The sequence below is a fragment of the Aethalodelphis obliquidens genome, unplaced genomic scaffold, assembly GCF_003676395.1.
Source record: "Aethalodelphis obliquidens isolate GAN/ISIS:26980383/991018 unplaced genomic scaffold, ASM367639v1 scaffold34, whole genome shotgun sequence".
Classification (NCBI taxonomy): Eukaryota; Metazoa; Chordata; class Mammalia; order Artiodactyla; family Delphinidae; genus Aethalodelphis; species Aethalodelphis obliquidens.
In genome coordinates, this window is record NW_020837978.1 from 17,522,209 (window position 1) to 17,548,001 (window position 25,793).

Consider the following 25,793-nt stretch of genomic DNA (forward strand, 5'->3'; position numbering starts at 1 on the left):
AGTGACCGTAGGCCATCATTCTTTCCTTTCTAACTGAGAATGTGAGGAGTGTTCCCATCATGTGAACTGCTGATGTCAAGCAATTCTGTTGTCATGGTTCTAGTTAAAAAATGTGAGAGAAACTAGATCTTTTCAACCTAAAGGTTCTCTCTGTATAGTTAAAGACATTTTCAGAAGACATTTGGAATATGGGAAAGCAATGATATCACATTATGACATTTATTTTATTCCCTACCCCAAGAATCTCAGTAATTGGTTCACCTATTCAAAACTGTTATTTTATCCGAGGATAAAGATCTCAGGACCTCGAGTCAGACTCACCTGATTTATCTAATTGGCATCTTCTTTTATAAACAACTCTAGACATAGGAACTTTCTGATTCATGAATGTGTCATTCACTTGTTTTGAGACAATTTAATGTAAAACTTACCTAATTTCAATGAGAGTCTTCAGGCAACTTTAGCTAAGGGTTAATATCTTATTTATGCCATGGTATTAAAGAAAATTTTAAAAATTAGAAGTCTACATAAGCTGTTGAAATGCTGGGCAGCTCAAGGTGCACATTGTTGAAGTTGTTCACTTGGCAGCTGAGGAAACTAAGATGTGGAAAAAGATGAGTGGCTCACCTGTGATCATATAGCAAATAAAAAGATAGTGGCAACATGGCTACCAGTACCCAGAGCTTTTGACTTCCGAAAGTCCAGTGGTCTTCCTACCGGGCCAAGCTATTTTACGTACTTGGAGGTATTTCATTTTATGCAGTGCTGTTGAGATACAGGAAGAACAGAAGGTGTACTCATTGCCTTCAGAGAACTCATACCCTTGTGGGGATTGTATCTTCCCATGGAAGAGATAGTATGTGTATTTACAAATACATTTGTATTTCCTTTAAGGGTAGTTTACTACTTCTCCTTTCCTTTTTGTTACCGTAGAATCTGCTCATCTATGTTAACCAAAAACGAAGCAAAGAGGGTCATATAATCGCCTAAAGCCACTGTCTGACGGTTTAGGTGGAAGGCGTATGAACACGGGCATGGGTGAGCCCCGTGAATCATCACTGTGAGGTGCCCACCTGGAGAGCCAAGGCAGATGATGCTTCACCGATTTCGATCTGGACTCCTAGAGGGAGGGAGGGGATAGGACTGTTTACTCTGTGCAGCCACACTGTGGAACCTTGTGTTGTGTTTCAAGTGACACATCATTCAAAGGGCTACTGATAAACTGGAATGTATTCATAGGCTGGAAAATGGGATGTTGAATGGAGTAGACATCACAGAGTAGTGACTAAAGAAACTGCAAATATTTGGTGTAGAGAAGAACCGTCTGAGTGGGTGATGATAGATTCCCTCTAATATTTGAGGGACCATCATGTGAAAAGTACACTAGCCCTGAGCTCCCAAGCTTCTAAATTGAGGGCCAATAAATAGAAGCTCCGGTGAGGTTCCCCGTACCGTGGAACCAGACCTTTTGGCTCAGGGCTTCAAAAGATGGAATGGGCTTCTCCCTCCCAGGGCACTGCATTTTCAGTGGAGGTGTTGCATGGAGGAGATATTTTTAAAGGGCAGTGTTCACAGTTCAGATTTGCAGTTGGACAAGATGACCTTTAAGGTGCTTTCCTGCACCTGGGGTTTTACGATTCTATTTCTAGTGTGCTTTGACGCTGGGCATGTGTCACATTGTTTGAATCAAACACTGGACAGGAGCACAGTTTGGAATGTTGATGGCACTCACATCTATTTTGTGTTTCAATTTCTGGAAGCGGTCTCTTTGTCTTTGAGGCAGTTTGGTCCCTGACCTTCTGTAACATTTGGATCCCAGCCACACTGTCTTTGTTTACTGTAAAGAGCATGGAAAAACTGACTTCCTGACAGTGCTCTGCAAAGTCTAAGGTCAAACCACTCACAGGTGAACAAACACAGTCTTTCCACCTTCAAATTGCCATTTGGCCCCAGTAAACTGGATCAGGGTAATAATACTGGGTAACAGAAAGAGGGGAAACCAGGGCTCTGCCAGCCATTAGTCACTTTGTCATTCTGCTTTGTGAAGAGCTAATCGTAATTCGGTATCCATTTTGGGGAAATTAGAAAATATGGCATGCAATTTTAAGTCCTCTAGCAACCTAGTAAATAGGCCTGTAGAGCCTTCCTTTCTCTACAGTCTGGTCACTATCATCAGTATCTCTCAGGATTGCAGAGACAAAGCGTAGTAGCATTCTTATTCACTTAAGGGATTTAAGAGTCACACTCGCTGAGTATTCCTATCATCCAAGCTCCCTCTTTTATGGGTAAGACCTCAACGTGGCCTAATGGGTTGACTTCCCTTCAAGAAGCAATATCTTTTTTTTTTGCTTTTAAACTAACCTCTGCTGTGCTTTACTGTTGTTCAAAAGCAGTAGGTCCCCTTCGTCAAAGAGAGGGAAGTGTCTTCCTGGGTGAGGGTATCGTAAACTCTTTATGGGCCTAGACAGTGCCTCATTCATTTTATTCTCCTCCCATCATGCTTAATATACCGTCTGATCCTAGAAGGTCCACATAACACATTTGTGTGAGTGTCACCGAACAAACCTGTGACCTCACTCACATATTACCCATTTACTTGAAATCACTTATTTGTCAGATTCAAGTTTCCTTCTTGATATTTAAAGATTAATCACTAGAATTGACCTAAAGCAATATAAAAAATATTCCCAACATAAATTTGCATTTTTTTTTTTTGCTTTAAGAATGTAGGAATAAATCTGGCTTTAACTATATTTTTTTCCCTTGGTCTCTAGTGTAAGCAGGGTCTTGAAATGCCCTAGTTATCTAACATTGCTCTTGAACTCCACTTAGAGATGATATACTAGACTTTTACTAAAATATATCTGGGTATTAAAAACCCAATTCTTTGTGGCTGATGAGAAAGATTATTAAACTTTTTTCCCCAGCTATAATATGAGGCAGTAAGACCCCTTTTTACTTCCAGAGCCAGAGGCAGTATGTCATATTAACCTTCATTAGCTGCCTAGGAGATGAGGTGCATTTGTTAATTTAGTATGCTGGTGAGCTAAGATTGTATGCGAAGGCTGATAAGCTTGTGTGGTTTCCCTGCTTTGCTACATATCAAAAAAAAAAAAAAAAAAAAGAATGGTTAAGTATTTTAGGATACTGATTTTATTGCCTTGCTAAGTGCAGTGTTCGAATTAGGGGCTGGGCCTGGGTAAGATGGGTCTGCAGGTGATGGGCAAAGATTGATGTGGCTGGAGAAGGGCAGAGCCAACACGACCTGATCAAAGCAGGCCTGAAGAGGAGCGTCTGAGGGGCGTAGTGAGGGTGAAAGCAGGTATCGTCGCAAACCTGGCCCAAAGGTGGCAACAGAAAATGGATTCTATTTCCACATATATAATTTCATGATGGACCTTTCCCCTTGGATGTCCTATGAAATATTAAGTTTTCTGTAGAGTTTTTCCTTCTATGTAGAATTGCTTTTAATTTTTCCATTTCTACCTCCATTTACTTATGGACTCATTCACCATGTAAAAACAAAATGTATCAAGTGTTGTGCCTGCTAGTCAGGAAACAGAGATGAATGACACAACTCCTAAACTCAAGGAACTGCTTGCCTAATTTCTCCAGGTTTAAAAAGTGTGCCGTCAACTTTGCTATCATCGTTTTCCCCATTCCCCAAGAACACCTCAGTAATGTTATTTCTCTTCTCATAAAGCCTCCGAAGCCATCTCCGTTTTTCTTCTGCCGCCACCAGAGCGCGGGCACCATGCCCTTAAAGTCAGGCTATCGCAGGAACCTCTTTACTCTCCTCTTTCTTTCTCCCTCCACGAATTATAGCCGTGGCTACCTGTAATGTTGTTTGCGTGGCTTATGATAAGGGTAAAATGCCTTAGTCTTGTAATATGGCCATCCCTGGTCTGGTCTCACCTCTACAAAACTTACACTCCAACCAGATTGATCCCCTCACGCACCTTCAGTCAGGTTGTGTTCTCACCTTTGTGGTTTTCCAGCTCCGAGGCGGTACAGCATGGCAGTTAGAAAGATGTGCCCGGGGGCCAGAAGTACTTCACCTCTTACCTGCTGTGCAGTCTTGGGCAGCTTATTTAACCTCTCTTTTGTGCTTCTGTATCATTGAAAAGAGCTTTTCAAAGCAATAAGTCCCTCCCAGGATTGTTAAGATTAAGTGCATTCATGTGTGTGAAATGCTTAGAAGAGACCCTGGCATAAATTAAATGCTAGTGTTTCGCTATAGCTGTTACTATTAATTGCTGTGACCCAAACCTCGCCCCCTACCCTGTCCAGACACTTCATAGCTCACTGCAGATCTCAGGGTTGTCTGGGCACCTTTCCTGACATTTAGGTACAAGTAGTCTTTCCCTTTTCAGCCCTTTTATGGGGCTATTTAGCCAACATTCATTTGGTAGGCAGATTGAGACCTGTTTATTATTGTTATAGGAAGTAGACCTTGAAGAGATAGCCATTCATGACAGTACATGGTGAGTGCCAATAGAAACAGCGCAGGTTCCATCGATTATACATTGTCTGAGGGCGGGAACAGTGCCTCATGTGTCTTTGTTTTCCTTACAGCCCTCTATGCCTACTTATTAACAAAAGCAAGTCAAAATTATTATTTTTTTCCTGATTCAATGGGTGATGTGTTCAGAGGATCAGGAATAGACCAGTCTACTGAAATAATGTACAGTCAGATATAGGGTGTCTTTTACTGGTAGCATATGCATGTGGAAAAATAAGGAGCCATCCTCAGTTTTGGACAGTGGATCGCCCAGACCCCATGGACAGGGGCTCTGGACATTCAGAACATGGTGGTTTATTAGGATTCGTCTAGTGGCAGGTTGCCCAGTGGACTGGAACAAAGGAGACCAGCGAGAAGATTGTTGAGTGTGAGTGCATGAGCGTAGACTCTAGAATAGAGGAATGGAGAGGAAATCTTAAATTCAAGGGTAGTTTGTAGGGAAAGAATCCATAGAACTTGGGAGTTCATACAGGTTGATGGCTAGGAAAGAATGAAAACGTGACTGCTGGGTTTCTCCCTTAGATGTCTTTGGAGTATCCAAATTGGGAGAAGGTTGGCTTTGAAGATAAAAAGTTACATGCAGTTACTGGACTGTGAGCTCCAGGATGGAAGAGACCTTACCCGTCTTCTCCCCAGTGTCTAGGACAATCCCTGACTGTCCTACGACTGGAGGCTGATCAGTGTATCTTGAACGAATTAAGGGCCGCTTACCTTGACAATCTACAGTTGAATAAGACAAGTTGTAGATAATTCTTGCCACCTGTTTACTGATTCTCTGGTTCTAGTTAGGTGGCATGATCACATTTTCTAAAGAAGCATACCGCTCACGTCATGGGCAGGATGTCCCAAATTGGCAGCGTATTTAATTCCAGGATGAGTGACGGAATCTACAAGGCCACCTCTCTCCTACCTGCCTTAATGGAACTAGTAAAACGTACCTGGCAGTGCAGCGCCTCTGCAGAGAGGTGCTCCAGAAAGCAGTTGTTTGCTCTCACCCTGCCGACAAGTAGCAATACCCAAGTGGCTTAAGGGCTCTAGATGCAGCCATGAGCAGCATTAGAAAAATTCCCCCACCATTTGCCAGCATTAGATGCCAAACTGCAAATAAGAGGCACATGTCAATTCAATGAAGCAGAGACATTTTGCTTGTTTCTAATGCTTACTTCCAGGAGAACTTTATTATATGTTTGTATGCCTTTAAATAAATTGCATTTTTTGAAAATAATGAAAACTGTCTCGTCTTTTCTCCCTACGAAGGGGCAAGCTTCTCCCACTTGGGTGAATGTTGCCTGTGCCACTCACTGAAGAAAGGGGGAGTGGTCTTGGCAAGCATCTTATTAGTCTAAAAATAAATTATTCAGAATGCAGGTTCAGATACAGATTGCAGGGGGAGATAACAGAATTGGTTTTCCAAGCCTGATCATGCTCTGAAGACATGGTGTGTGCTTTTCAGGAATCCACTTAAGTGGAATCAGCTTTGACGAATACAAACTAGAAATAATCTTGCTGCCATCCAGCTAGTGTCTGCGGTACAGCATCCTCAGAACGTCTCGAAGCACCCATGGTCTCTTTAGGCTATGTAAGTGTGTGTATAGGAAAGTCTGTAGGCATTCACAAGCATTTCTTCAGAGATGCCTTTTCCTCATTGTTCTTTTAAGGAAATCTCTTCCTGGCAGCACGAGAGGGGCATGTCTCGCTTCAGATTTGTCTCCCCTCCTACTCCCGTGCCTCGGCAACACAGTTGACCACATCAGCAGCCGACTGCAGTTGTCATGTGGCTTCTCATGTGATGCTGGGTCTGCAGCACTTTGGAGCAAAAAGCCTTTGTGACTCGGCACTCATGGACAGTAGCGTTCAGGGGCAGAAGAGATTTTGGAGGGGGCGGGGAGGCCAGTAACCCGAGAAACGTCAGAAATAAAAGTCACATGAAGTACTCTGATCTATGTATTATTTTTTTTTGAAATTTGATTTTAACTCTTGCTTTTTTTTTATGGTTTGTGTCTGTTTTTTCCACCCCCGCAGGCACCGAGCTGCGCTGTTTTGTGTTCCTTCCTTCCTTCCTTCCTTTTTTTTTTTTAATTTTAATTCTGAAGCCAGACCGTCTTAACTCACAGCTCCAGGGCTGCATCGCTGTGGGCACGCCAAGCTTCCCCTGGTTACCTGAGCTGCTCCTGCCGTCTCCTGGCCTCGGCTTCTCCGTGGTGCACCCGAACCCGGCATCGATGGTCTACGTAGTGAGGAAGAAGGACCTGCTGGTGGAGCTCTGGCCAGGGTCCCCTCGCAGCCGGATGAGGGGACTTGGAGGACAGGGTGATGCTGCAAAAGACCCGGGGTGGGATGGATAGAAAGAATGCCAAGGACCAGGGCAGGAGAAGTTAGGAATACTGTCCATCCAGTGCCCACCGATCCTCCGCAGGGCGCACCCAGCTCGGGCTGCTCCCAGGGATTAGTCTGGGGGGAAACCCATGCCGAGATGTGGTGGCATTTTACCCGAGAGTGGAGCTGAAGATGGATAAACCAGGTATCTGATGTGTCTGCCTGCCTGACGACGAGGCAGAGTTGGAGGAAAGCAGAGCGAGCGAGCGCCTGAGGAAGAAAGAGATGCCGAATGCCGTTTGATTGCCTGCCGCTCGCCCTGCATTCTCATTCTAGGGAGGATGGCATAATTTGTAACCCAGTACATGGATGGAGGAACCGTAAATTGTAGTCTGGATGTCCCCGGTGCCGTCAAGGAAGAAAACTGTGACGGGCTAGGTGACTGGACCCGTGTCCCCAGAGAAAAGCGCAGCCTGCAGCATGGATTTAAATGCATGTGCATGCATGTAGAGACATGAAACGAGAGATTTCTGACCGTCTTACACAGGAAGTCTGTCACTTTGCTGGGTCGGGCTTCATTGCAGCTTGTATTTTCAGCTTCAGCTCAACACCCATTTCCTGACTAGCTAGAGAGCACGGCCAAAGCAGCTGCACGCAGAATTTTCCTGTTAACGTGAAAGCATCGCTCCTCAGCTTTAACTCCTTGAAGCTCTGAGTGCTCTGTGCTTCACTGGGACTGATTGTAGGGTTTTGTTTTCTTCTTCTTCTGCAAATCCCTGTAAACACAGCTGTATTCAGTATGGTGAAAAATTCTATCCTGTAAATAGAAATCTGATCAATTTAATCAAAATAAATGTATCCCAGATGACTTTGAGACCAGCTGGCTACCACAGACTTCAGATGCTAAACATTCAATGGAGACGAATGCAGTCTTATATTTACATGTTTTAGAGTTCCCGGATCAGCCTAAAATTTAAAAAAGAATTTTAAGTTCCTTTTCTAAGGAAGAGGTGGTCTTCCCGGCTCACAGGTAGTTGGTTAGATTCAGGTGCAGATGCCGTTCCTGAGATTTGGGACGGCGGGGTCGCATTTTGAGGGCACGTACCATGTGGCAGGGCACGGTCATACTCAATACAGAGCGAGCCTGCGTCTGCCTAGCCATGTGGAGACACGAGTGCCCTGGGAAGAGCCTCTGGTGAAGCTGGGGGAGGCACTTGAGGCTTGTTTTGGATTCGGGTGCCTGAGCTGTGGTGCTCCAAGCCCAGCTTGGTGGAGTCAGCTCAAACCTGAGGGTAAGGAGCTTTCCCAGTTGTCATGGGGAGCTCTTCTGGGCCGCCTGTCTGGCCCTTTCACTGTTTGTTACTATTTCTACAAAGGCGGCTCTGTGTGTTGGATTATGTTTGGCCAGCTGTTGATGCATTCCCGCGGGCGGGGCTGGGTGGGGACCTTATTACTGTACTTCCAAACTGTAGATCTCTGTGCGTGGGGAGTAGGGAGGGAATGGAAAGAAATCAGGTTGGAGAAGCGGATCGCTCTGACTGCTTTCTCCAGGTAGTCCTAGAGCGAATCCAGAAACGCTTAAAGTGGAAAGAAGGAAAAAGGGAATGATGGGGGGAGGGGAGCAGCGAGGGAAAGAGAATGAAACTGAGCAAGCACATATGAGAGAAAAACAGACTTAGAACTTCAAAGCTGCATAGACAAGCAGAATGTCAGCAGCTTGTAATTAGTGGTTCATGGTTGCGTCAGTGACTGTATCTCTCCAAGAATAACTATGTGATGTGTGCCACAAAGTGAAGAAGATAGTCATAACTAAGTTATCAAACCCAGTTCAAACAAGGGCAAATGGGTTAAGGAATTTTCTGTTTGTAAATCTAATACTGATGGATTGCACATCTAAGGCTTGCTGGGTTCTGCATAACTGAAGGCTGATTATCAATTTGTCGCGGGGCGGGGGATACTGTATATTCATTAAATGAAACTGAACCCTTAAAAACGCAGATTAATTGTGCAAGGAAATATCAGCGCCTGCCCCATCAGTACATGCTATTTCCCCACATAGCCCCAAACAGTGCTGCCAATCTCCCTTATCTCTGCATCCACACATAGTTTTTGGTTGCTTGTTTTTGTGCATTAATGTGGAGAGGAGTTAAAAGTTACACTCAGGTCAGTAGGGTCAATTACATGCGACAATTTGCATTTTAGAATTCGAAAACTCCCGTGGAGTCCTGATTTTTGTTGGTGGCCCTCGTATAAACCTTGACGGAGCCTTGGTTGTCTTGAAGCCAAACAGCAGCCTGTTAGTAACCCCATGGGAAGTCAGGGCACCACAGTGGTCGGGATTTGAAGGCCACGTTCGCTTCCCTCCCTTGTCTCTGGTGCTTAGAGATTGTGGTGTAACTACCGCCCCACAAAGAGACGGTGGGAGGAGCTGATTGGTCGGTAGGCTTAGGATGTTTACTCTTATTTGTTTTCAGCGCTCCTCCAGGGCATTCATTTTGTATTTGTATTTGTGTTCACACTGCACAATTACTCCTCGCCCGCTTTGTTCTCTGCCCGAGGAGAAGTCAGTTTTAGTTCAGCTCCCTGCTTTTGGCTGCCCGGCTAATATGTGCATATGTGTTGCGTTACCCATGTATGCATTTCCCTTTTTAATGTGGATTAGGGAAAATCGGAGGCAAGGAAAGCTGTGTATATTAAATCAGTAGCTTTTGGACTCACATGTAATATAATTTAAATATACTTACTCTGAGGTTGCCGACGCTGAGATTGTCGGAGCCCGTTTAATTTACATCTTCGATTTAGTCAAGAAGCGGAACCTGCCAGATCAGGATAGCGTTATTCTGTGCACCCAACAGGGTGGAAGGCATGATTTTGTTTGTGTTAGTTCAAACAGCTGGTCATTAATGCAGTCCCCATTTCTCGAGTGAAGTGCTGGTGGACGTGAATGGCTGCCTGATTAATGCTGCCCCTCCGAGGGTCCTTCACCCAGCAGTCATGCTTGGAGCAGAATAATGTAGCATGATGTGATTGCTCTCTAACAGGGTAGTATGTCATTGTGTCACCAAGCAATTGAGGTTATTATGGGGCAGGGCAGACAGACGGGACAGTGGGGTTACTAGACCGTAGCATTTTTAGAAATACAGGCCTGACCTACTTAGCGTTATTCTCTCCGGCTGGCAGCTGCCTGGAACATAAAGTCTCCTGATAGGCTGAGGCTGTTGCTAGGGGGAATTAGCCTGAATTTTTCCACACGCAGACTCAGTGACTGAATGATAAAAGCTGACTGGAATTAAAGAGATTTGGTTTAGTCTTATACAGATTTATCTGCCCTGTTTTTCTGTCTCAAGTGCAGAGGAAGGGAGCAAAATACACATTTTTGCGTCCATTTTGTTCTTTGACGCTCTTGTTCGCCCCATGGAAGAGGCACCAGAGCAGGGCAGTTATGAAATTTGGGTTAATCTCTTAGGGTTGGGGGTCATTGAAACAGTGTTGCAAATTGCAAGATATTTCAGCTTAAAGACTGCTGCGAATGACTAACAGAAGGTTAGATTATTTTTCCTCTTCTGTGCACTAAGCTGTTTTGAAGTTGGACATGCATCTTTCAGGCACTGTATATTTAAACTCTCTTTCCCTTTTGGGCTTGAACAAAACATTTATATAAATTATTTTCTATCCAAACAGATAGAAGCTTGCAATCTCTGGCTTGTTTAAAATAAAGATAGTAAGGATTCCAGATTTGGACAGGAAAAATATATATATAGCTCTTTTTTTATTACAAAATATTTTTTTCTGGGCTATTTTGGGTTTGGCTTATTTTTCAAAAGCCAGCCTGGTGTTTATGCTCATGGATAAAACTTAACGGCTCCCACCCTACCCTCTTGACTTCACAATGTATGGAAAGATACAGGTTTTTCTCCAGAAGAAAGAATATCTGCTGAATCTATCTGGATATTGTTTTTCCTGGTTGCTGACATACGCACTGCATGTAGAGAGTTCACATAATCAGTTTTATAAGATGATCCATTTTTTTCCGACTCCTGTATTCTCGAAGTATTTCTGTGTTTGTGACTTTTAATGGATCTTTTCCAGAGGCAGATTTTTAATAGCTCTTTTAACGTAAACTGAAAGTCCATCAGGAGAAAAATAAAAGCAATACACAGTCAAGAATACTCTGATTTTTCTTGTTCCTAAACTATCGGTGCTTAAGCCACAGTGTCCTTCTGTTATCTTATCTGTTCCTCTGCTAAAAGTAATCATTATCCTACCTTTTTGATTTGAAATTAATTTTTGTAAGAACATGCTGAGATATCACAAATACACATGAAGCTTGGCTACATTAGGGAGAGGAATAGTGTAGATTCTTGTTAACATCTAACATTGGATTCCTTGGCCACATGGAAACAAAGTAAATTTAAATGTGGGTTTTTCTTTTCATTTCAGATTTTAAAAGTATTCAGGACTATTTCGCTATATATATTTTCAAACAGTGATTTCCACTTACACCAGAGACCACACTCAAAACAATAAAAAATGCTCTGATGGTGTCAGAGCCAAGAAACCCATCAATTTTCTTTTTCTCTTTTTTAAACCAGCATTGTTTACATTTCAGCATATAAATATAGCTTATCAAGCTAAAATAGAGTGTATTTTCTGACGTTGCAAGTGATCTTTCACACCCTTACTAGCTTTGAGAATCCCCCAGATAACATTTTTTTGTAAAGGTTTCCAACCATACTAACAATTTTTCTTTACCAAAAAAATGCCAATTTATGTTTGTTGAATAAAAGCTTACCTTGGTGTGCTGCTCCTTCCAAAATGAAACAATTTCATTTATTATTTTATTAAGTGAACATTTTAACTCTTCTCCTGTGGTACTTTGTTTGGGCCATTGGATGATCATTTAAATATTTAAGTTCAAAATAGACATAAAATATCACTTTAAAATCACTTAAGGGAATTTGTTAGCCTGAGTTTATTAACATTTGTTAAAGGACAGATGCTTCATTTTTATGTTAAGTACAACCTGTGTTCAGGTACCCAGTCAAATCGAATGTTTATTGTCTGATTCATTAATAAATTGATCACACTGAAATCGTTCAGTGTAAGTCTTATTTGGTTGTTAGGTTTTTAAGAATTTTTCACTGTTGTGGCTTTCACCCATTACCAGAGAGAGAAATATTAGGTGGATCAAAAACAAAACAAGACTGAGTGTCATTTATGCTGCCTTGCTATAGTTAAGCTTAACTTCTAGGTACTCACTTTGACAGTGTATGTCCGTGGTATGTATTTCATCCAGTGCCATTGATCAGAAAGCCAAAGGAGCAGTGACACTCAGTCATTGCATCAATCACTTATTCATTAGGTAAGTATTTACTTTCTGCTCACACATGAGGCTGGCTTCTTCCAGTTACAAGGTTCAACATGGATCAATGAGTTTTGGGGATGATGTTAGGTGAACAAAAAAGGGAAAATTGCAATTGGTGGTTGTGGGGCACCAACCACAGTTAGATCTTGAGTTAAATCGTTTCCCTTACTGTGTTATGTTCAACACCTGACATTATGTAATCCTTATAATTTGAGGGCAGAGCTGGTGATGATAACGCTAGATCCTTGGAGATGGTGAGCTTCCCTGATCTCACAAACAAGCTACATCTCTTCCAAACCATCTGAACCCTTTTATAATATTGAAGATCTACAGTAAGCTAGTATGTGTCTTTTGTGAAGTCATGAAAGCGTATTGTAACTCAGAGACTTTAGACACTGTTACTTAAACAATTAATAGTATTTCGGAAACCTTTAAATGCCCAAGCTGTATACTCCCTGGAACGGCATGAGTCACTTTAAATGTTTTTGTCCCGGTTTGGTTCTTCCTATCCTTTCCTTTAACCTCCTTCCACTCCTTGAAGTATGACTTGGTTACCCTCGTGTGTGGGCACCCCTGAGTTTGCCAAGGAGAGAACAGAACTAACTGTATTCTTGCTTTTCACCCCTCTGATCACCTCCGTAACAAACTGAACTTAGACCTGTCTGGTTCCCTCAAGATGATACCTTCCAGGCTTCCTTCTCTTCATGATCCTAATTCATTAGAGTGGTCATTACTTGGTGGTTGTCATCTGTTTCTTCACGAGTCTCTAACCAGTTTTTCATCTATGTGCCAGGTGCATAGTAGATGCTTCACAAGCGTTAGTTGGTTAACGAATGAATAAATGAGTGAATTAATGGGAATCCAGATGACAGATTCTAGAGAAGAATAGTAAAGTCTTCTATCTGGGGACTTACCGATGGTATAGACACAGGGAGCAGCAAACTTTTTTTTAATAAAGGGCCAGACACTAAATACTTGAGGCTTTGTGGACCTTAAAGTCTCTGTTGCAACTCTTCAACTCTGCTGGTGTGGTTGACAAAGCAGCTACAGATGATATGTAAATGAATGAACATGGCTGTGTTTCAATAAAACTATTTACAAAAGAGAGGCACTGGGCCCGATTTGGCCCGTGGGATTTAGTTTGCTGACCCCTGGAATAATCATTACCTGTGATATTTTGAGGGTGTGATTACGCAGGATGTGTATACTGAAGAAGAGCAATGTATTAATAAAGGAAGAGAATTTCAAACAATTCAATAAAAATTAAGACAAAAGGGCACATATTTGAGATGAGAACTTGCTGCCAATCTAGTAAATTTCATTCTCTGGCTGATGACACAGGTGGTTCAGTTTATCTTAAAATCCAAAGATGAAAGCGAGGATTGTTGCTCTTCCTTAAAACATAATGAAGTTATATTGTTCAATATGTAAGAAAGATGAATGGAAATGTTTTACTTTTCAAAATTGACCTTCTAATGCTGATTACCTGGGGGCGAGGAGGAAGCCCAGCCTCTGTTCAAAGAGCTGGCGGAGCGTTTAGTTTGTGCACAATTGTGAATCCAGAAGGATTGCTGCTGCCTCTTGTTGCTTGCAGATTCTTTTAATCAATTTAAGTACTGGATTGTTTCAGTAACCTAAGTCAGATCTTCCTTTTTCCCATCTCCCCAGTCTCTTCTCCATTAGATAGTAATTCACCTGCAGTGTTAGAAGCTCGGTGCTATCCCTTCTCATCTTTGTTTTGTTCCACTGGAGCTTCTTTTCTTTCCCCTCTCTTATATGTTAGCCTTGGTTGATGGTGTTAGAGGCAGGAAGCAAGTACCTCCAAATGGTCTAAAAGCCCGAGCCTGGGTTTTAGGCAAGCCTGTGTTTAAATCCCACTCCAGCACGAACCAGCTGTGTGACCCAAGGCACCTTAATTAACTTCTGTAAGCTTAACTTTCTCATTCATAAGACAAAGGTAACAGTAGTACCTATCTCACAGAAGTTTCGTGAGGGTGAAACGAGATCATTAACATAAAAGCCTTCTCATACTTGGTAAGTGTTCCGTAAAGTTGACTGCTGGTGCTGTGGCTTCTACTACTGCTCTCAGGTTCGTTATTGAGAGTGTTTCTGCAAAGAAGTGTGTGATCCAGCATTAGGCTTTGAGATCTCAGTGGCATCATTATGGGCAACTCTCCTCAGTGTGAGGAGTCCCCCATTTATTTATTCTGGGGAATCGTGTATCAGAAGCCCTGAAGTCGAGAGCAAAGCAGATACAGACGCCTAGGGGTACCCAAAATATTTCAGGGAATTGTATGCTGTTTCCTCTCTAAAATTAAAAAAAAAATGTATCGCCTGGGAGTGTTCTAGCATATTCCAGGACTGTCCTAGAGGCACAGTATGTATTTTGTTTTGTGTTTTTCTCTCTCTCTTTTTTTTTTTTTTTTTGGCTGTTTAGAGTGGGACCAAAGACTGAGGGAACACAAAAGACTGCTGTTCTACCTTAAAGCTACAATTTCCTTTTCTGAAAATTACGCTCAAGGCTTATCTCCTATGGAAAATTTATCCTGATTAAATGGCTTAGGAGCGTTCCTTAGTCTTAAGCTGATTTTGTGTCAAATGATTTTTGTTTTTTTAAAGAACATTTGTTGTTCATCATTGCCTGGCTAACTTCTCTGCTCCCTCTAGGCCTCTGTTCAGTCAGCATGGTCCCCTTGAAGCCTTTTCTGGCCCCTAAATGTGACCTAGGTTATCTCTTGTGTGAGCACCCCTTAATTCCCAAGCGAAACACTTATTCCACCGTTATTCTCACTTTTCAGCTCTCTGATCGTCACCCCCAGTAGGCTGTATGTACCATAAGGCAGGAGAACTGTGTCTTTCTTTAGGATGAGATTCCCAGCAAGTAGTAGTGCATGCTCAGTGCTCAATAAATGTTTGGGAAACGGATGTATGTCAGAGGCTTGTCCACTCTGTATATTCTAATAATTCATATTAAATAAGTCACTTGGCATTATGCTGCGCTTGTAGTAGTCAGTATACATTAATGGTGAAGTTCACAAGTTAATCTTTCTCAGTAGTCATAGGACATAGTCCTATCCATATAGTTCCTGAATTTGTAAATGAGAAAATACATATATTATTGTAGCTTCTGAGATTAGAACCGGCTAATTACACATTTTTATTTTGACATAGTGAAGATGAAAAATATTTTTAAAGTAGCAAAAATTGAAGTTGTTACAAAGCAAGCATTCTGTACGAAAGAATGCTCATTCTTCTTTCGTGGGGACCTTATAAGACATATCTCATTCTACGAGCGAGACGTGTTCTTAGTTCTAACAAACCGTTGAGGAGCTTATTAAATGAAAAGTTTTCAGGAAACATCAATTGAATTTGATATTTTGGCTTGTCTTTATATTTTTCTTTAATAACAGAAAAATCCTTTTAGCTCTCTCTCTACCCAGAAAAATGTTCCTTTGATGCTTTTAAGGACCCCTTTAGCCCACAAGGCTAAAGCGTATTAATAACAGAGAGGTGTAGATGCAGAAGAGGTGGGGGTGCATTGAACCTATCTGGTCTCCCTGGGGTTTTCCCTCGCTGCTGCTAGTGGCCACAAATGGCCACGTACCCCAGGGGAAGTGAATGCAACAGCATGAGAGTGAGAGCCTTTTTGTGTTTCCTGCCAATTATTAGGTGTGATTGAATATTTTGAAAGAAAGCAGTACATAAAAATCGGCATTTGGCTAGTGCCTTACAGAAGTGATCTTTTCTCCCCGTTTTACTTTCAAATGTGTTTGATACTCTGACAGTAGACTCTGCCTACCCCTCTTGTTAGCAGAGGTAGACACCAGTCTTACAAAAGATGCTCTATAGATATGGGGGGGGATGATACTGGGTTTGCTGTATTTTTCCTTCTCTAGCTACTGTGGGTTTATGTGTTTTTCCTTGTTCTGAACATTACAGGGGTGCCTTTACTTCATCTTTTTCTCTTCTAGGACCATAATAAAGTTTGTACCATAAAGGCTCTTTGGTTTAGGTTTCTAGTTGTAAGAATGAGGAATGCCAATATTGTTTTCCAAGAATGACCACTGGTACATTTAATATATCGCATTTTCAGAATGCAAGGCATAACAGAATTTGTAGTTTTTGTAATTTATTAAGGGAATCTCTTCACTCTTCCTTACTGCAAAAATATCCTATGGAATTTTGCATTTCACATTGTTTCAACAGAAACACAGTAGTAGCAGGAGTGATGTTGGGCAATCACTGATCTTTACTGGAATATAAGGACTTTTAATTAAAGAATTAAACACGCCCCAGGGTTTTTTTAGGCAAAACATACATATGGAAAGAAAGGCCCTTATAGCAAAATATTAATCGCTTAAAGCCAATTCAGGTGAAGGCCAGCAAATGGAGTATGAACAATTGTATCCTGCTTTCCACCAATTCTCCGTGTTGCTAAGTGTTGGAAATCAGGAGTATGGGGACTCGGCTTCATTTGGGGAGATGATGGGAAGGATAGATAACTATGAAATCCTTGAGAGGAAATAATGATGTGATGCTGTGCAGAAAATATATATACTTAAAGTCTTTATGTCTCCGAAGCCTTGGAGTTTTAAGGAAACGCTTTAGCATACAGGACCCTGCTGTATATCCACAACCTTGTATTTCCAGGACTTTCTTTAGAACAAATGTACTCACTTCTATCTTCTTAATCACATGTACAGGTAGAAAGGTAAACGTGGATTAAGGTCTATATTTTTATAAAGCTGCTTTTTTTTAAGATCAATTTTTAATATTGGAAGGTTGACGTGGCTATATTATATACTCAATCCTTACATTAATTTAATTTCCTTTAGATCTATACACTTGGACTATAAAATTCATGGGGACAAGTATTATATCAACTTAGTTCACTATTGCCTGGCTCAGAGAAGGTGCTGTATATGTGTCTATCTAATGACTTTAAAGCAGTGGTAGAAGTATTGAGATTTTTTTATACCAAAATTTCCATTATAATAAATTACCTTTCAGTTCAAAATGTAAAAAGAAAAAAATGTATCCATGCAACATTGTTATAGATCATCCATTTCCCACTTTTATTTCAGTAAAATGAACTTTTCTGAAGGAAAGTGTAATTTTGACCATGCTGTCCTATCACTTTGTGTAATGCTTACTGCTATAGGAGGCTTGCTCATTGAGAAGAAGTGTTATGGTAGTGATTGCTTGAAATTTAATTTTTTTCTGTATAAAATATTCAGTATAATTTGGCCAGTCCTTAGAAGTATCCATAAAGAGAACAGGTGGCAGCATTCTTTTTTCTTCTAAGTAGAAGACGAACTTAGGTTGTTATTATATAATCATTTGTCTAGCAGGAATTAGAATAAGTATCTTAGAACTGGAAGAGACCTTAGAAATAATCTAATCCTCCCTCTGCCAGTCATTTTGCACATAAGGAGATTGGGTCATGGAGATGTTAAGAGATTTGCTCAAGGTCACACAGCTAGATTTTTACCAGAGGTAGAACCAGAACTCGTTTTTACCCCTCGATTCCAAAGCTGTATATGTTCTGCGAGGCTGCTATCCTGTAGGCCTCATTCCTCTACTTCAGGATGAGCCTGCGGTGCTTGCAGTTTAGAAGTCACTTGTACTTGTTCATGGCTAATATATTTATTATTAAGAGCCCACATAGGAAAAATTATGGGGAAATACCAACGCGATTCTGTGCAGTAGAAATACGTATATAGTAGGCTTGATTGTGTGACACTCAACACACTGAACAGAAAGTTACAAAACCAGACATGTGGATGACCAACCTGGCTCTGCTGTCAGCTGGCCGTGTGTGTTTAGGTGAAGCGTTCTTCTTCCTCTAGGGCCCAGTCTTGTACATTGAGAGGACAGCAATTTGAGCATTGCTGGAGGCTGCCTGTGTTCTCTTTCTCTAACAGGCAGTCTTTCAGTGCCCAAGAAAAAGTGATCCTATATTTTTGAAGCCGTGACTTAAGTCTCTTTTTAGTCGGTCACCGTCTATGGACTCTGTCATGAATTGAAGGAAATCTGTTTCCAAGTAAAGACATGGCATAGTTAAAGTTGTGCCATAAGAAGCTGTTGCCCTGGTGGTCTCCCTCATATTAAAGGAAGAGAAGAGTTCTGGGTCTGAAATTCTACCAGATTTGTACTCATTTTTAATCTCTGGAATATAATAGTAGATGCGGTTACCTTGAACCTGTGTTTGTAGTTGGGCAACGTTAGATGAAAACAGAAAAATGAATATGTGGCCAAAAAAAAGTATTGGGCTGTGTGCTAATAGGTAGCTCCTAGCCCCGTAAGTCTGTCGAGCACTTGAAACATGGCTAGTATGAATAGTAAGGATAAAATGCACTCTAGGATTTGAAGACTTAGCACGATAAGAGGAATACAAAATATGTATTTCATTTGAATATGGATTTCATGTTAAAATAATATTTAGATATATTGGATTAGAAATATGTTATTAAAATTTATTTTCTTTCTATTTTACTTTTTAAAATGTGGCTTCTAGAAAATTTAAAATCATATGTGTGACTCACATTCTATTTCTACTGGACAGCACTAATCTGTGCTGTGGCTTGCCAACTTTTTATGTGGAGAATATCTCTTTTGGTCTCAGAATTCTTGTGACTACCAGAATGTAAGGGGGGACACTGAGGGTGTACTGGCGAGCTTGGGAAGGATAGATGACTGTGAAATCCTTGAGAGAAGTGAGCTTCTCACAGTTGGGGTGTGGCTTCCTTCTCGAATTTGCTAGCTGTGATTCCATATTTATATGTTAATGACAATGAGTTTACTTGGAATGCTCCTAAGTGACCCAGAGATGAGTGTGACCAGCTACCAATTCACAGTCAACTGATTGAAATCAATTTTCAAAACACTTCTTATCTCCACAGTGCCAGATGTCTTGACTTTTTTTTTTTTGATTTTATTTATTTTTGGCTGTGTTGGGTCTTCGTTTCTATGCGTGGGCTTTCTCTGGTTGTGGCGAGCAGGGGCCACTCTTCGTCGCGGTGCGCAGGCCTCTCACTGTCGCGGCCTCTCTTGTTGCGGAGCACAGGCTCCAGACGCGCAGGCTCAGTAGTTGTGGCTCACGGACCTAGTTGCTCCGCGGCATCTGGGATCTTCCCGGACCAGGGCTCGAACCCGTGTCCCCTGCATTGGCAGGCAGATTCTCAATCACTGCGCCACTAGGGAAGCCCTGTCTTGACTTTTAAAGGGTGTTTCTTTTATAATGCAGCTTGTTGGCTTCAAGTAGATTTAGTCCGAAGTTCTTACAATGCCAAAAAGGCATAATTACCCATAGGATTCATGATAATAGGGAAATTATAGAAGTTGGAATAGAATAGATGGAATAGAAACCATAAGGGATCATAAAGGGGTTATTACAAATTTGCCAATAATAACAAAACATTTGAGCAATAACAATTGTAAACTTGTGGGATAACCACCATCCTCATAAACAAGCCCTTTGAAAATAGTATTGAAGTTCTGAGAGAGAAAGAACAGACCACTGATTATGTTAATGTTCAATATATTTCAATATTGCTTTAAACTGGGAAAGAATGTTTATTTAACATTGTAATACTTAGATTTAGCATGTATTAGATGTTTTTCCTACATGATTAAAAGCTCACTGAAGTCAAGTTGAGCTGGACATTTCTAGTGATGAGGAAATAGGTGCAGACATGGTAAGCGATTTGATGGTGCTCGACCTGGGGCCCACATCTCTTGGTTTAGAGTCAAGTACAGTTTCCAGGTTACCAAAGAAGTATACTTCCTTGAAGCAACTATTATTTTTTAAAATGATGTCACTAAAGCACAAAATCTTTTAATTTCCTAGATCCTCCTGACAACTTGTATCTTAAATCAGAGAATAAAATGCAGCAAGACCTATCCAGAAGCCTCAGTCTTCTGGGAAAGTTATTTGTTCACACACAAACAAGTGTGGAAATAACTGAAAAGAACCAAATACTATTTGAAAACACCGAAGGGACATCTTGTTTGCTGACTAAAAGAAAGGAATACTTTCTTTGACAAACTAATAGTAACTCTCAAGGTCAGGGCCTCCTGGAACTGAAAACAGGCATCAAAGGAAAAGGAAAGAAGGCTTTTGCTTTATGTAATGACAAAGTACAGTCCTACTGACTGACACCACTACCAGAAAAAAAGCTACAAGCTCTGGATATAACACAAAAAGCAGTCTCTTGAAGGCACTAGAGTAAACACAAGTAGGCAGAGTCTAATAAAGGAATCATCTTGAAGGAGGGGAATTGAATGGAGTTATTGGCTGTTTTCATGACTTTTAATCTTTAGACATTGTATGCAGGGGAAGAGGGTGCTGGTGATGAAATATGTAGTCCTCCTCAACAGAGAACCAGAAAACTAAATCTGGGGAAACCACAGCCAGCTGAGATAAGGGGAAATCCTAGAAAGGAAAGGGCTATAAGCCAGATTCCCACATTCTGTCTCTCCACACATCTGGCTCACCTGATTCACATATACACTGAACAGATTCAAAACATTTCAGCTAAAGATAAAATATCTGAATCAGGACCATAGCTGTCATCCAAAAATAAACATTCACTGTTCCAAGTTGAGGCAACATACTGGTATGCTAAAACAAAAGAAATAACACTCATAGGAGAACAATAACAGAATCCAGAGTCTCTACATCTTCACATTTATAATGTCAAGGATACAATCCAAAATTACATGACATACAAATAATAAGGACAATGGGGTAGTATTCTCATGAGAAAAGACCATTAACGGAAATAAAGACCAAGATGGCACAGATGTTGAAAGTAACAGACAATATTTAAAACAGCTATCATGACCATCTGATATGAAGTAAATACAGTATATTCAAAGTGAATAAAGAGAGAGAAAATCTCTGCAGAAAAATAAGGTAGAGAACTCTTGGAAATTCTAGAACTCTTGGAAATTCTAGAACTGAAAAATGCAGTATCTGAAAAAAAGATACTCCTGATGGACTAACAGCCAAGTAGAGTTTGACAAAGAAAAAGCTAAGGGAACTTCAAGGTAGATTAATAGTAATTATTTAATGTAAAGATCAGAGAAAAGAACAGATTGAAATAAAAATGAACAGAACTTCAGAGATCAGTTAGATAATATTGAGTGTTTTAACTTACGTGTGCTTGGAGTTCCAAAAATAGAGGAGAAAAACAATGGAGCAGAAAAAAGTATTTGAAGAAGTAATAGCCAATATTTTCCCAAATTTGTTGGTAGAAGCTGAGTTTTCTTCAGAGATATGGGAGCCAGAAGAACAGCATTTTTATAATGCTGGAAAAAAAAAAAAAGGTCAACCTAGAATTCTATATCCAGCAACAATAACCTTTAAGAATGAGGACAAAATAAAAACATTTTTTAAATAAAAGAAAGCTACCAGTGTTCCTTATCAGCAAACTTATAATGCAAAAAAAATTTTTTAAAGAAGTTTTTCAGGCTGAAGGGAATTAATCCCAGGAGGAAAATTAGATCTTAGTAAAGGAATGAACATCAAAAATGATAAATAACTGGGTAAATTAAAAAGATTATTATGTTTTGCTTTTTTAAAAAATTCTTTATAATGTACACGATTGTTTAAAGGAAATTATAACATTACATTTATGGTTTTTATAACATGTAGATGTAATATATGTAACAACTAGAAAATAAAGGAAAAGGAGGGGTCATGGTATGGTTCTACACAGTTGCAAAGTTTCTTAATTTGTAAAACAGTACAATATTAACTATAAGATGACTGTGGACATTTTAAGAATTTATGTTGTAATCCCTAGAGCACAATTTTTTAACCTTGGTACTATTGACATTTGGGGCCAGATGAGTCTGCGTGGTGGGGGGCTGTCCCATGTGTTGTAGAATATTTAGCAGCATCCCTCGCCTCTACCTGCCTGTAGCAACCCGTCCACCCCAGCTGTGGTAACCAGAGATGCACAGATTGTCAAATGTTACCTGAAGACCAGAGTCACTTGTGGTTGAAAATATACATGTACATACACACAACATTTTCTTGATGCTTCAAGTTTGTTATGTGTGTGCATACAAAAATTAAAATAGAATTCTAAAAAATATTCATATAATCCAAAAAAGATAGGAAAAGTAAGATAAATTTAAAAAATAGGATTGAGAAAAAAACAAACATAAACCCAACCATATAAAAAAAATTAAACATTATTAGGATAAATATTCTACTTAAAATGAGGAAATTATCAAAATGGATTAAAAGAGAAGCCAGCTGAAATTATGCTGTTTACATGGTTATGTACTTGAAATACCACAGATATCGACAAAAGATGCTCTTATTTTAAAGATCAAGACATAGTTAGGTTGAAGTAAATAGATGGAAAATGTATCTTACAAACAGGAAAGAGAAAAATGCTTGAGACAGGTAAATTTCAAGAATAAAGTACTGCCAGAGCTAGAAACATTTCCTGATGATATATAGGTCATTTCATCAAGAATACATACTAGTAATAAATATGTATCTAATAGCAGAGCTTCAAAATACATTGAGCTGCTTTTACCTCTGATAATATAAAATTTATTTGTGTTAAAGGGAGAAGTATATAATTCCACCAAGCTAGAGATTTTAACACCATTGTTTCAGCAACTGATATTATGGGTATACAAAATATCACCGAAAAAGAAGAGCTGATTCACACGTCAACAACTTTGACATAGATAATATTTATAGAGCACTATATCCAACAATTATAGATTACATAGCTACTGAAATGCATGTGATGTGTTCTCCAAAACAGATGATATGCTGGGCCGTAAATCTTGATATATTTATACACAGTTGACTCTTGAACAACTCAGGAGTTGGAGCACGAACCCTCCCCATAGTGGAAAGTCTGAGTATAACTTTACAGTCAGCCCTCCGTATGTACAGTTCCACATCCTCAGATTCAGCCAGCTCAGATTATGTAGTACTGTAGTACATATATATTGGAAAAAAAAAAAACCTGTGTATAAGTGGAGCAGTTCAAGGGTCATCAACGACCTTTGATATTTATATGTTTATATTTTGGTGTCTATCTACGGAGTATATATACTTGGTCTCTGCCCCCAGTTCCTGATGTAGAGCTCCTTGTATATTTCCTGAATAGTAGGGTGACAGAAACCTTTTTTGTTAAAATATTTGGTGTTAATCCCCAGTTCCTGACGTAAGAGTTTCTAAGACCCTTGGAATCTCTGGAGTGATGAAAATCTTTCTTTGTATGCCAATTAGATGACTGGTGGCTGAGGTCCCTAGATAGCTTCAGGTTGTAGCTGATTGCTAGAGGAAGCAACCGTGTGACTAGAGGGTTGGAACTTCCAGCCCCGTTCACCTATCTCCAGAGACTGGCCAGGGGCTAGAGATTAACTTAATCACCAACAGCCAATTGTTTCATCAATCCTGCCAAATAATGAAGCCTCCATAAAAACTCTAAATGACAGAGTTTGGAAATCTTCCAGGTTGGTGAACACATCAAGGTTCTGAGTGGGTGGCACACCATGAGGGCATGGAAACTCCATATGCCCACCCCATCACCATACCTTATCCTATAGATCTTTTCCATCAGGCTGTTCCTGAGTTGTAGCCTTTATAATAAACTGGTAACAGTAAGTTAAGTGCTTTCCTGAGTTCTGTGAGCCAGTCTAGCAAATTATTGAACTTGAGGAGGAGGTTGTGGGACCCCTCAGTTTTTAGTTGGTTGGTCAGAAGTAAATGCAGGTCATAACCTGGGAATTGATTGGTGTCAGAAGCGAGGGGTGGCAGTCCAGTGGAACTGAGTCCTTAGCCTGTGGGGTGTGTGCTGACTCCAGGTAGTTAGTGTCATAATCGAATTTTTGGACACCCAGTTGGTGTTTTGAGAGTTGGAGAATTGCTTAATGTGAGTGAAAAACTCACACGTTTGCTGTCAAATATGTGTCAGTAAAGAAAAAAGTGTTTTTAATTAATTGAAAATGAAGTAACTTCTAAAAATCAATGATACATGTTCCTACTGTAAAAAGTTACAGTGGAGAGCAAATTAAACCTCTAGTAAGTAGGAAAAAAAAGGGAAGTTATAAAGAAAAAATTAAATCAATGAAATAGAGTGAAAAAAATAGTAGAGAAAATTAATTAAACCAAAAGCTGGCTCTTTGTTTGGGTAAATAAAAATTGATTAACGTATACCTAGATTAACCAATAAAATAAGAAAAAAGAAGCAAATTGCAAATATCAGCAATGAAAGAGATACATCATTACAGAGCCTATAGATAGATATAAAAGCTCAATATATTTGACAATCAGGATGAAAGAGACTAATTGGAAGACAAAATTTATCAGAATTGACCAAGGAAGAAATAGGAAACTCTAGACCTATATCAATAAAAGAAATTCAATTCATAAATTAAAACTTCCCAACAAAGAAAATTAGAGGCCTTAATACCTTTACTCGTAAATTCTATTTAAGATATAAGAAATAAATCATACTAATCCTACACAAACTCTTTCAGAAAAATTGAGAAGGTAACTCTTTCAGCAAAGATAGAGTATCAGTCTGGAACAAATAATAAAATGTATCAATAGTTGATTTTTTTTTCAGGGAGGTCTAAAAGCTAAGTAGTTTCTAGAGTATCACTGTCCAATACAATTTTCTGCAATGATGGAAATATCTCCCCACTGTCCAATGCAGTAGTCAGCAGACACATATGGCTTTGAGCACTTGAAATGTGGCTAGTGGGTCTAAGGAAGTAATTTTTTATTTAACTTAAATAGCTGCATGTGACTGGTAGTTACCATCCTAGAACAACTCTAGGATACATAAACTTGAAGCATCAAGGGAATGATTCAGTGATTTCCAGTAGCCAGAGAGTACAGCTATTGTAATTAAAATTGTTAAAATTAAAAACAAATTTTATATATCTATATATCTATATATCTATATATATATATGGCATGCAAAGTATACTACAGTTTTACCTGAAGAAATACTGGGACCTTCTAAAAAGAGCTGCTCACCAGGCTGTTGAAAAATGAGACTAAAATAAAGCTGAGAGGCTAGAATTAGAGATTTATTCATCATCAAAAACAAAGAAGCAAAAGAAAGTTTGAAAGAACAAGGAGTAAATATTAAGTATATAAACTGAATCATATGATTCAGTAATCCATATATGTTATATTAGAAAAATATTATAAAACATGTATAATACATATATTTATAACCATAATGTATATTATATAATACGTTAAATAACTTAACGTATACTATAATATGATGCATTATGATTATAATACTTACACTTTATAATAGTACCAGTTTTCAAAGCTCTAGAGTGTAAGAGATAAACAATAAGATTGCCTGACAAAATGTAACCTTTGTTTGAGAATGCAGTAGGATCTTGCAAAAAGTCATAATCATGAGTATGGATTTCTACCATATTGGCAAAGCTTGGAGTTGCTTGTAAAGAGGAGCTTCTGGTTGAAGGACTACCAAATATGCAGGCTTTTACTACAGGCTAAAGTTCTACAGGCTAAAGTTAGTATTGTCAAACAGTGCAGGCAACATTATAGATTTTAGGGCTTCA

General features: G+C 39.7%; 1 long non-coding RNA gene across 1 annotated transcript; it reads right to left on the minus strand.

Moving 5' to 3' along the window:
• Nucleotides 1–5,942: 5,942 nt before the first annotated feature.
• On the minus strand, nt 5,943–7,125 carry LOC113631800 (uncharacterized). Its single transcript, XR_003437576.1, has 2 exons — nt 7,013–7,125; nt 5,943–6,838 (listed from the first exon to the last, which is right to left on the minus strand). It is a non-coding gene; the product is annotated as an uncharacterized LOC113631800 (long non-coding RNA).
• Between the last annotated feature and the right edge of the window lie 18,668 nt (nt 7,126–25,793).